Consider the following 11,270-nt stretch of genomic DNA (forward strand, 5'->3'; position numbering starts at 1 on the left):
GACAAGAACGGGTGACATCGTGAGTTAAAGAAATGCTCATCATTTAAAATTCCGGTTTCTGCAGACAGTCGACTGCGTCGCCTATACGCGAAGAAGGTACACGTCTTTTCTTGTGATGGTATTCAAGCGGCAATAATCAACGCAAAACAGAATACAGCCGTCTTTCTTCCTAACCACAACCGCTGGTGAAGCCCACGGACCCTTGGAGGGACAAAAGCACCTCGTTGAAGTATATTCGTTACGTGGTGTTAAATGGTTCGCCGCTCGGTCAGAGCCAGTCCATATAGTGGGAGTGGGCAGTGGAACGGAGGGGCCGCAACAATGGTCTCGTCCAACCACTTTTTGCTTTTCGTCCAGTTATTCCCAGTAATCAGCACGAGCTCGGCGGACGGCGCGGAACCACATGCGCCCGGCGCGCCGTACGGCATCTGCCCTCTTCTGCCCGAAACGAGCCGTTGTTGCCCGGTTCCACTTCAACTTCCCGTTCCGGTAACCCCTCACGCTGCCATCAGCCAACCGCATCGATATCGTCAAGCCATCCTGAAAGCTACAAATATAGCCAGCCTTGCACCGCGCACCTTAGTGGGCAGTGGAACGGAGCGGCCGCCACAATGGTCTCATCCAACCACTTTTTGCTTTTCATCCAGGTTGGTCCCTTCTTAGAATATAATGCTAAGCGATCTAGTAACTATTGTCTGCTGATCCTTCCATGCCCACAGGTGTTGCTTGTTATAGTTGCAAATTGTTTTCTCGTTGTCAAGGAACTTCTTCTTTGCGGAGATATAGAACAGAAACCTGGTCCGAATAGCGAGGTATTAGCTGCCTTCAGCAAACTAACCGCACACTTGGATGAGCGCCATGGCAACTTGCAGAGGTCTGTTAACAAAGTTAAAGAAAACCAGTTCCTACTTGATTGCAAAGTAACAGATTTAACCGCTCGACTAACTGTACTTAAAATAAGGATATTTCTCTCGAGAGCGTTCCAGACGATACACAGATGCAAGGTCTCGTAACGGCTGCCGTGCGACACGAAAGTGCGGCTCTCAGTTCACGGCTTGATGACTTCGAGGATCGCTCTCGTAGGGAAAATGTAATTTTTTATGGGCTATTAGATTCTGTCTCAGAAACCTGGGCTGAGTCTGAGGTAAAAGTCCGTGAAATCCTGTCTGCGTCCCTTAAACAGGAACTTCCGAATGAAGCCATCTCCCATTCGCACAGGCTTCGAACATTTGTACAGAACAAATGTCGACCTGTTATTGTTCGTTTTTGGTCTTTCAAAACAAGAGAAAGTGTCTTTGCTAAGAAATTGATGCTTCGCAGCACCCCCGTGTCAGACTGCATTTTACTAGCTAAACATAGACGCGGACGAAGAAGAAGTACACAGGACACTCGCTATTTCTAGCGAGTGTCCTGTGTACTTCTTCTTCGTCCGCGTCTATGTTTCGCTTGTAAAATGCAGTCAGATAACCAACTAGCCCAACTTTATGCCCCCGTGTCAGTTAGCAAAGATTTCTGCAAGGCCACGCGAAACATCCAGAAAAGCTTTTAAATTTTGCGAAAACCACTGGGCAGCCATATTACCTCAAGTATAACAAGATACTAATTAACAAGAAAGCCTACGTTTATTGTCCGGTCACCTATCGTGTAACTGAGGCTTGTCTATACGCCTCGAGCGCGGCCTGTAGGGGCGCCACTGAAATCCCCCTAGCGGCCCGTTTCGAAAGCAGCCGCGGGAGTCGCCGGCCCGCTCCCCACTGTCACCGTTGCTTTCTGGGCCCGTTCACGACTCGGATTTACCGTTTGTAGGCGTTGGAAATACAAATTTATGTGGAGCAGTCACTCTGTTTGCAAATGTGGTGTGTTTACGAGAGTGTGTTTGTGACGCGATCTTAGTCTGGAACATTCGTCTGTACAAGCGCCAGGTGCGCGTCACAGGTCGGCGTCGCGAAACAGGGATATGCATATGGAGATGATTGTGATTCCACTGCCCTTAAATTTACTAACAGTGTCTACGTGAGCATAATTTCCCCAGATGGTCATGCCATGGCTATACACTACGATGTAAATCAGTTTTCTGCGCTTATATAACCTAGTGGAGCGCTCATACCTGGCAGCACGCCAGTTATGCTTGCCAATATCATACCTCAGATATTTATCACTACCCTGGACACAAATTTTATGAACATTCTACGAATTACGTACGATGGATAATCCAAAATTATACCCGGGATCAGCGCACTACAAAAAAAAATAATGCTGGGGCGTCTTGTCGTGAGCTGAGCGCCCGCAAACATTCATATATGTTACATATATCCTCCGCGAGCAGGCCGGAGAAGGGCTTCTACAGTAATGCCCATTCGCGACTAAACGTTTCTTCGAAGCATAGTCATATGACGCAGAGAGCCTGCAGAATCTAGCACAAACGGAAATCAGAAGGCCTTTTTAGATATCCCACTTTTCTAACCACACCTTTTATCAGTTTTGAACTTGTATACCTCAAAAAATGCGTTCGCCGAGGGATCCGCTGTTAGTTGAAGTCTAAAAACTAGAGTGACATGAACGAGTAGTTTGCGTGTGTGATTACTAAAACGTTCTTTCCTTGATTTCGCTCCGCAATCGTACACAACAATACTTAAGCGACCTAAGCGTCCCCCTCCTCCTCCCCATGTCTCGCGAAATAGCAGTGCATTTCGCACACTAGTTGGTCTCGTAAGTCCTACCCGGCTTAAGTTTATACGAACGTCTCTACAGCATTTCAGAAGCTGCACTGAGTTTTTTTTTTCCTTTCTGTACGAGCTATTTTGTTTCTTCCGGACTTGCAGACCATTAATTTTTCAGTGGTTTAATTCACTTTTCTTGGTCCTTGCTATAAGGCATGAGTGCACACCTATCACGACGCAGAGCCTTGGAATATACTTAACATTTTCGCGTGGCTTATATTCTTATAAAGGGCACAAGTTATTATGAGGTATTGGGTAATCGCATCCCCGAAATATATTTTGCTACGACGCATATATTCGTAATGAGGCCGCATTCGTTGTCCGCGCTACAAAACAAAACACACCTCTCACTGTGCCAGTATCAGGTTTAAACGAGGCGACAATAAAATTCACTTGTGCCAGACGTATTCGGAGATGACAGTGGTGGTATGCTGCTGCCGTCGCCTACGCCCGTAACAGCAGCCGAGAAGGACGCAGAGCCGCGTTCCGGATAGCTATTGTTAGTGTTTGAGAACCCTACCAAGACGCAGCGGCTTTTGAAGTCACCTAAACGTACTGTTTACTTACAGACGTCACCATAACAAATTTTTTACCACTTAGAAGGGCAGAAAGAAGCGAAAGAGAACCAAAACACTGCACGAACCCCTATGGGCCGCGCAGCGCTAATCCCGTCAACTCCGCGGAGAAGCGGCGGCAGGCGGCGCAGCGATCGCAAAGCTCGAGGCGTATATACTGAGCCCTGTCTATATAAACGACCACCTGACCACCGAAAACAAGGCACTCTTTTCTCAGGCGCTTTCTCTGAAAAAGGCAAATAGCTCGAAGTTCCTATGGACAGAAAACTGTCAAATTAAAGCCAGGAAATCCACAGAAAGCTAGGTACTACGAATCACTTGTGAAGCTGACCTATCTAAAATCTGCTAGGGAACCTCATCTAATCCGAAATTCTTCTTTTTGGACTTATATACATCAATGGGTTTCTCAACATCAATGATTTCTCAACTGACCAACTCAATTGCTTGCTCTCGCCTATCTTCTCCTCTGCCATTCACATAAATGCAAGAAGCATCCGTAAACATTTTTACGACATACAGTATCTTCTTTCCTCTTTTGAAAATCCTTTTTCTCTTATCAGTATCTCTCAAACCTGGCTTTCCGACAACGACAAAAAGCTCTTCTGTTTCCTTCTTACAAATAGAAGTACTCGAATCGTGCACGTAGTAATCATGGAGGTGCAGCCGTGTACATCAACTCTGCCAATAAGTATAAACGTCGACATGACTTAGAGTTAAATGTAACGGACTGCGAAAGTGTCTGGGTGCAACTAAACCATAATTTCCTCAAACTTGACAATAAGAATTTCATCTTTGGATGTGTCTACCGATTTCTGTCCTCGTCAGTCAATATTTTCTGTGGACCCCTTCATGAAGTTTTCCATACATTATCTCTTGATGACACAAATGTAGTGATTATGGGCCATTTCAATATAAACCTACTTGATCTTTGTTCTCCTAGCTCTTTAAATTACTCCAGCGCTTTTTGGAGTTTTGGATATGAATGTTTATTTCCCTTCCCACTCGGTGCATTAGAGGTTTAAGCACACTTATTGATCATGCTCTTTCCAATCTGTCTCCTGCACCCGTAGCAGGCGTTCTTAATGTCGACATTACTGATCATTACTCGATTTTCCTGCGCTTCACGAGCAACACCATTCCAATAAGCAAATCCTTCATCCGAGATGTTTTCGGCAAGGAATCGTTCATTGATGCTGTTGGGCGCACTGATTGGCCCTCGTTGATACCCTTAGACGATCCCCAAATTCCATTTTCAGAGATTTCTTCTATTTGCTTTTCTCATATTCAATTCCATATACAAAACCTTAAATGTAAAAAAAATATACGCAAGTCCTCAGAGCCGTTGGATAACTGAAAAATTATTGAAAGAACTAAGAGCAAAAGAGAACCTTTATAAAAAACAAAACGTAAGCCTTTTATAATGAAGTTACTTCACCGATACAGAAGATCCTGTAATGCTCTTAGAATACGGCTCAAAAATGCAAAAAGGCTGTATTATGAACGGAAAATGGAAGATGCTGGGTTTAATGTAAAGAAGAAATAGGAGCTAGTACACAGTACACTCTTTCTTGAACAGGAATGGAAGGCACTCTGGAATAACTACTGTTCATTATAATAACGACACGTATGACAGCCCACTAGAAACTGCTGAGGCCTTCAGCAATTATTTTTTTATACTGAGGACATCCACAGTACTAATTACAATCTATCCCTACCTCGGCTGCCCCAGTTTTTCTTTTTATTGCCGACCACATCTCACGAAGTGCATGATGTCATCCGTAGCCTCAAAACAACAAGTCCTGGTCTCGATGGCATTCACCCCACCTACATAAACATGATTGCGCACGCTGTTTCAGATATTTTGACAAAGAAAATCAACCTCTCTTTCAAAACTGTCGCCTTTCCTGTTGAACTGAAAAGGGGTAAAATCGTTCCCGTGCTTAAAAACGGGTACTGTGCAATAATATCTAACTATCGCCCATATGCATACTACCATTTCTTAGTAAAGTGCTTGAAAAATTACTTGAAATTCACCTCGCGAAATACATCAATAAATTTAGGATTCTAATACCTCCTCAATTTGGTTTTCGCGCGGCATATTCCACTGACCTCGCTTTGTTATCTCCAACCGATAGGCTGAAGAAAGCAATTGATGGAGGGTACTACGCAGGCTCTGTATTTGTAGACTTCAACAAGGCGTTCGACTCTATCAACCACCACATTCATTTTATGAAGATTGAAGTAATAGGAGTAACTGGTCCCACATTATTATAATTAAAAATTACTTACTCAGCAGAATTCAGGTTGCTAGTGTGTCAGGAATTACCTCTAGGCCCAAAATAACAAATATAGGCGTACCTAAAGGTTCTATTCTCGGCCCTCTTCTTTTCTTAATTTACATAAATGATCTAGCGAACTATCTTAATACTCCAGATTGCTTACTTTATGCAGATGACACAACAATTGTTAACACTGATAAATGATTCCAATCCCTTAGAGAAAAACTAAACAATGACCTGGCAAGCTTGGCAGCTTGGTGCTGTAATAATAAACTACAGATCAATCCTTCTAAAACCCGGTTCGTGGTCTTTCACTGTCACCAACGTGTAATAAATTATATCCCACGAGTATTTCTGGATATATTCGCAAATAAAGCAGAAGAAGAGGCCGTTTTTTTAGGTGTTCAGTTGAACCGTAACTTAAAATTTCACTCTCACGTTTGTTATCTGAGAAGGAAGATAGCGTACGGCATACGTGTTTTGATTAGGGCCCATGATGTATTCTCTCAGCCTACATTACTTTCATTATACTACGCTTTTGTTCATTCCCATATTAATTACTTTATTTCACCTTGGGCCAATACCTACAGCACCCACCTTTCCTACCTACAAACAACGCACAACCAATGTATTAGAATACTTACCCGCAGTCCTTACCGCAGTGACGCCAAAACACTCCTTCTTGAGAACATTCTTAATGTAGAAAACAGTTTCAAATACAAGCTAGGTATCTTATTGTTTAAACAAATCAACAATCAGCTTCATTTGTTCATAATACCCAATTGCAATCTATTAAATACTAACTTCACAATGTTTGCACGTAATCACAATTTCATTTTACCTCTGGTTCATTTCAACTATGGCAAACAAACAGCTCTTTTCACCGGTATCCGGCTATGGAACACCATACCACTACAAATACAATTTCCCTATCAATTGAAAAATTCAAAAAATATCTTAAACCATTCCTCATGTCCACGCCACAATCACCATAATTTTAATTAGTTTTTATTTTCTTCGTTTTCTTTACCTTTCTACTTAATGTATCTCTCTTTTTGATGGCAGCCTGTCAATAACCTTCTGCCGATGAATCACCTCATTGGTGGTTGTTGTATATCGCTGCGAATAAATGTGGTTTCTTTTTGCGCTATCATTTTTGCTATTTTCCAACTTATGTCGCTCTCCCAATAAGGAATGTAGATTTACTCTTGCTTTCTTAGCTGTATAATTTTTTATTTCTTTCTTTTCTTTTTTTTCTGTTCTATTGTGTGTATCGATCTCACAATTAGAAATGTTTATTTACCCGGTTTTTTTTTCGTGTATAATTCTTGCTTTTTTGTTTTTTTTTTTTGCTTTTCTGTTGTGGGATATGTTGTGTTGCCTGCGATGTATTTTATTTGTTTTTCGCTGCTACTGATTGCTGCTTGAAATATATTTATTATGTTCACTAATATAGGCGGTCCCGTTTCAGTCCCTGACTATGGGACCTCGCTCTGTATAGAAAAATTTTGTCTTCTATCGATTGCCTAATCAAATCCTTTTCTGTTTCTGATTCTGATTCTGGGCCTATTTACAATAACCCCCTACACGTTGCCCCCCCAAGCAATCAATGCCGAAAGCGCAGGGGCCAGCGCTCCTCCTTCACCACGATACCTAGACATGAATTTTCTTTTTTTTCTAGGTAATTCTCGAAGTGTTACAAGCGTGATGCCCTATCTGCACTAATAGATACATGTCTAGCTGATGTCGTCATAGTAACTGAAACCTAGCTGTCCGCGAAAACAGAAAATCACGAATTATTTAACTGTTCAAAAAAGTTTATGTTCTACCGCTGTGACCGGGGTACGAGGTGCGGTGGCGGCGTATTGATTGCTATTAGCGACGAGATCAGCTCGTTGAATGTGCCTGTTGTTTCACCGCTTGAAATTGTTGTCGCGTGTGTTCGCATTAACCACAAAGACATCATTGTTTGTGGCTGTTACCGGCCTCCTAACCTAACTACCGGCTTCGCAAATGAATTACACGATGTCCTAAATAAGTTGCGAGTAAAGTTTACGGCTGCACCTACGTTTCTCCTAGGTGATTTTCACTACCCTAATGTTTCGTGGCCTCCCCATTTCCCAACAATATCCCCATCTTCTGCTGACAGTGCTGCCTTTCTTGACGTGTGTTCAGACTTTAACCTTACCCAGCTGGTTAATGCTCCGACCCGCATTACCTTGTCTACCTCCACAGTTCTAGACTTTGTGCTGAGCACGCATCCCGACCTAATTAAATCCCTATCAGTTATTCCTGGTGTAAGCGACCATCTAGCTATTCATTTTACCATGACTAAAACAACTAGAAGAAGTGAGAGCTCAAACGTTTTTAGGGACTACAAGAGAGCCGACTATGATTCAATTATTAATGACCTTCAGGTTTTCGTAAACGATCCTTTCACATTATTCTGAAAAGATTCGTTCAAAACAACTGGAATTTGTTTAAGCAGAAGGTTGCAGAACTTACGAATCGCTATATTCCACTCCGCAGAATTAGGCAAAACGCAAAGTTTCTTCGGTTCATGCTTACACTAAAATGGCTCCTGAATAGAAAGAAACGAATTTTTCGAAGGGCAAAGGTAAGTAACAACGCGGAAAGGTGGTCCGCTTATCTTCACGCAGCTGACGAGTGCGCTCGTGCATTATCCGTTGGAGAAAAAAATTATTATCAACAAACGTTTCCCTACCTGCTTGCAACTAACCCACAGACATTTTGGCAGATGATTAGTGGAAATGCAAAAAAAAGGCGATAGAATTAATCCATGATGATAACAGCCGTGTACCAAAAGAAGCGTGTTGTGTCATTTTAAGCTCTGTGTTTTCGTCGTGCTTTGTTAAATCTGCAGCACTTTCTTTTCCCGACACCCCCACCCACAACTTTGTTCCGATGGAAGCACTTATATTTGACTGTTGGCCTACAAAAATTGATCTAAACATAAAATTAGCCACTGCTCGAGGTGAAGACGGCATCTGTGCAAAGTTTTTCTATAAAACCTCTGTTTACTCATCTGTATTTTATGTAAGGTTTTCACGCAGTCTTTTGAATGTCATTCTCTTCCGGGCCACTGGAAAGCGGGAAAGATGGTTCCTCTTCAGAAATAGGGTGACGTTCATAACCCCCCGCAATTACAGGCCCATATTATTAACAACTATACTGTGTAAGCTCATGGAACGCGTCCTCTATTCCCACATAATCACCTTTTTTTAGAAAACAACTCCTTCCTTATGAATTACCAGCATGAATTCTGGAAAAAGTACTCGTGTGAAACCCAACTTCTCTGCTTTACTAATGACCTATTTCTTGCCATTGATCCTTCTTCCCTTGTTGACTGTATTTTCGTCGAGTTTGCTAAAGCTTTTGACACTGTATGCCATAAACTGCTACTGCTAAAACTAAGCAAAGTTAATCTGGATGCTAACATAATAAAATGAAAGGAATGCTTTCTAACATACCGCTCCAAATTTGTAACTGCTAATGAATCCTACTCCCCCTCTCATCGGTAACCTCTGGAGTACCCCAAGGATCCGTTCTTCGCCAACAACTCTTCCTAATTTACATTAACGACTTGCGACATAACATCTCTTCTTCCGTAAAGCTTTTCGCCGATGATTGTGTTATTTACCGCGAAATTAAAACCCCTTCTGACCACCTTGCCCATTAGTGTGACTTGGACGATGTTTCATCTTGGTCTGATACTTGGCTAATGAAGCTTATTGTTACTAAATGCAAGATAATGAGAGTTTCCCGTCGAACATGTAATATTTCTACTAACTACGTACCTAATATTTCTCCGCTTACTAAAGTTAGCTCTTACCAGTACCTTGGCGTTACAATTTCTGACAACCTTTCCTGGCAGACTCACATAGACCTTATTAAAAACAATGCTAACCGCACTCTTGGTTATTTTCGCCGTAACTTCTCCCTTGCCCCTATGCAACTGAAACTTCTTCTCTATAAAACATTAGCGCGACCTAAGCTCGAATATTCATCATCTGTATGGGATCCACGCGTAAACTTCATATCAGTAGCCTCGAAGCAATTCAAAATCGCGCAGCTCGCTTCATTTTGACCACCGATTCCCGTACAGCACGCGTAACTCATATCAAGTCAACTTTAAATCTATCTAGCCTCATCACTTCGCCGCAAAAGCTCGCTCCTGTGCCTCTTCCACAAGTTTTACCATACCATGCACTCACAGAGTAACTCGCTTTTTTTTGCCGCCGTCCTACATTTCAACCCGCAGCGATTGCACCATAAACGCATACCCTTTTTAAACATGCTTCGTTTGTTTGTACAGATTGTTATTTGTTTTTCCCCACTGCTCCCTGTAATGACTTGTGCATTGAGCGTAAATAAATGAAATGAAGTAGAGCATGCGACCCGGTGTCGATTGAGTGCGTAACAGTACACGTAAGGCCCAGCGATGTTTGCGTGCAATCAAAGCAAAAACGATACTTCGAAAGCAATAAAGTAATACGTTCTCGTTTGTTTGCATCGAGATCGGCTTCGATGTAGTGGGCAAAGGCATCAGATGGCAATAGCCCGAGGGAACATGGAGAAGCACTGAGATCACTGTGTCTCAAGCTGGGAAAGATCACCTGGTACGTCAACAACTAGGCTCTCTCTACAAGCTTTGTGAACCAAGTGTTTCTTTCTGTAGAAGAGCGCACAGGGTCGGTGACAGCTTGGTCACCGACATAATAATGGCGCCATCACGAACAGTTTCAGCGGCGAAAGGAACGAAAGGCATTTGCGGTGGAAGAAAAATTCAGAAAGCGTAAACAAAACAGTGGCGCCGGAGACAGGGGTACAGGACAGGGGAACAATGACGAAAGAGTTCGGAGGGACGTCGGTTTCTGCACTGACGAGTACTTTCGTAGGGGCATTGCAGAAATCGTCGAAAAGAACAGAACAAGGCTCGACTTAAGCACGTGAACAATTATTGATTGCGTTATTGTTTGAAAAAAAGTTCCACCCAAGCATGAATTGTGAGAGCAAGATGACAGAGCAAGACGAATTGTTCTGGATAACGAAATGAGCACTGCAGGTGGCTATCGGCTTAATAGGCTGTGAACTGGAGGTGCGTAACAAGAGTCTAGAAAGGGGCGTCATGACTTCAAAGAGAACGGCCGACGTCGGCGTGGATGACAGAAACAGCGGCTCCAGTGTCGATGAGAGCAATTGTAGGGACACATCTGACGATTTCGTCGATAACATTTTTAGGCGAGGAAACAGGACTTCTAGTATTCGATGGTGACGTTGTTTTTGCCTGCGGAACTGCGCCTTTCAGTTTTTCAGTCTTTCAGTCTTTGGCATTGACATAAGGCAGCCACCAAACGCCAACGTGGAGAAGCTGAACGGCTGCCAGTGAAAGTTCGATGGTGAGTCGGCTCAGAGGGCAAATTGTACGGCACTAATGGAGGGCCATACGGCGTAAAGTATGGGGTAGCGTAAAAAGGCACCTGGTGATAGTTGGCCGCCTGCGGAAATATGTGTCGGAGGCAGTCGCGAGTGACATACCGTCGCGTTCTACGTGCAAAACAAATCAGACTAGTGTCGATCGTAAGCGACGCACCCGTTATCTGTGGACTGCTCACCGAACTAATGCGGTCGAGCTGGTAACGAAGCCGGGGAAAGGGGCACTGGAAAAAAGGACA

At 43.1% G+C, this 11,270-nt stretch overlaps 1 pseudogene; it reads left to right on the forward strand.

The window, feature by feature from the left end:
- Positions 1-252: 252 nt before the first annotated feature.
- On the forward strand, positions 253-10,984 carry LOC144163732 (uncharacterized; annotated as a pseudogene).
- Positions 10,985-11,270: the final 286 nt, after the last annotated feature.

This window comes from Haemaphysalis longicornis, unplaced genomic scaffold, assembly GCF_048455015.1.
Source record: "Haemaphysalis longicornis isolate Haplotype H1 unplaced genomic scaffold, Haemaphysalis longicornis Haplotype H1 scaffold_13, whole genome shotgun sequence".
NCBI classification, from domain to species: Eukaryota; Metazoa; Arthropoda; class Arachnida; order Ixodida; family Ixodidae; genus Haemaphysalis; species Haemaphysalis longicornis.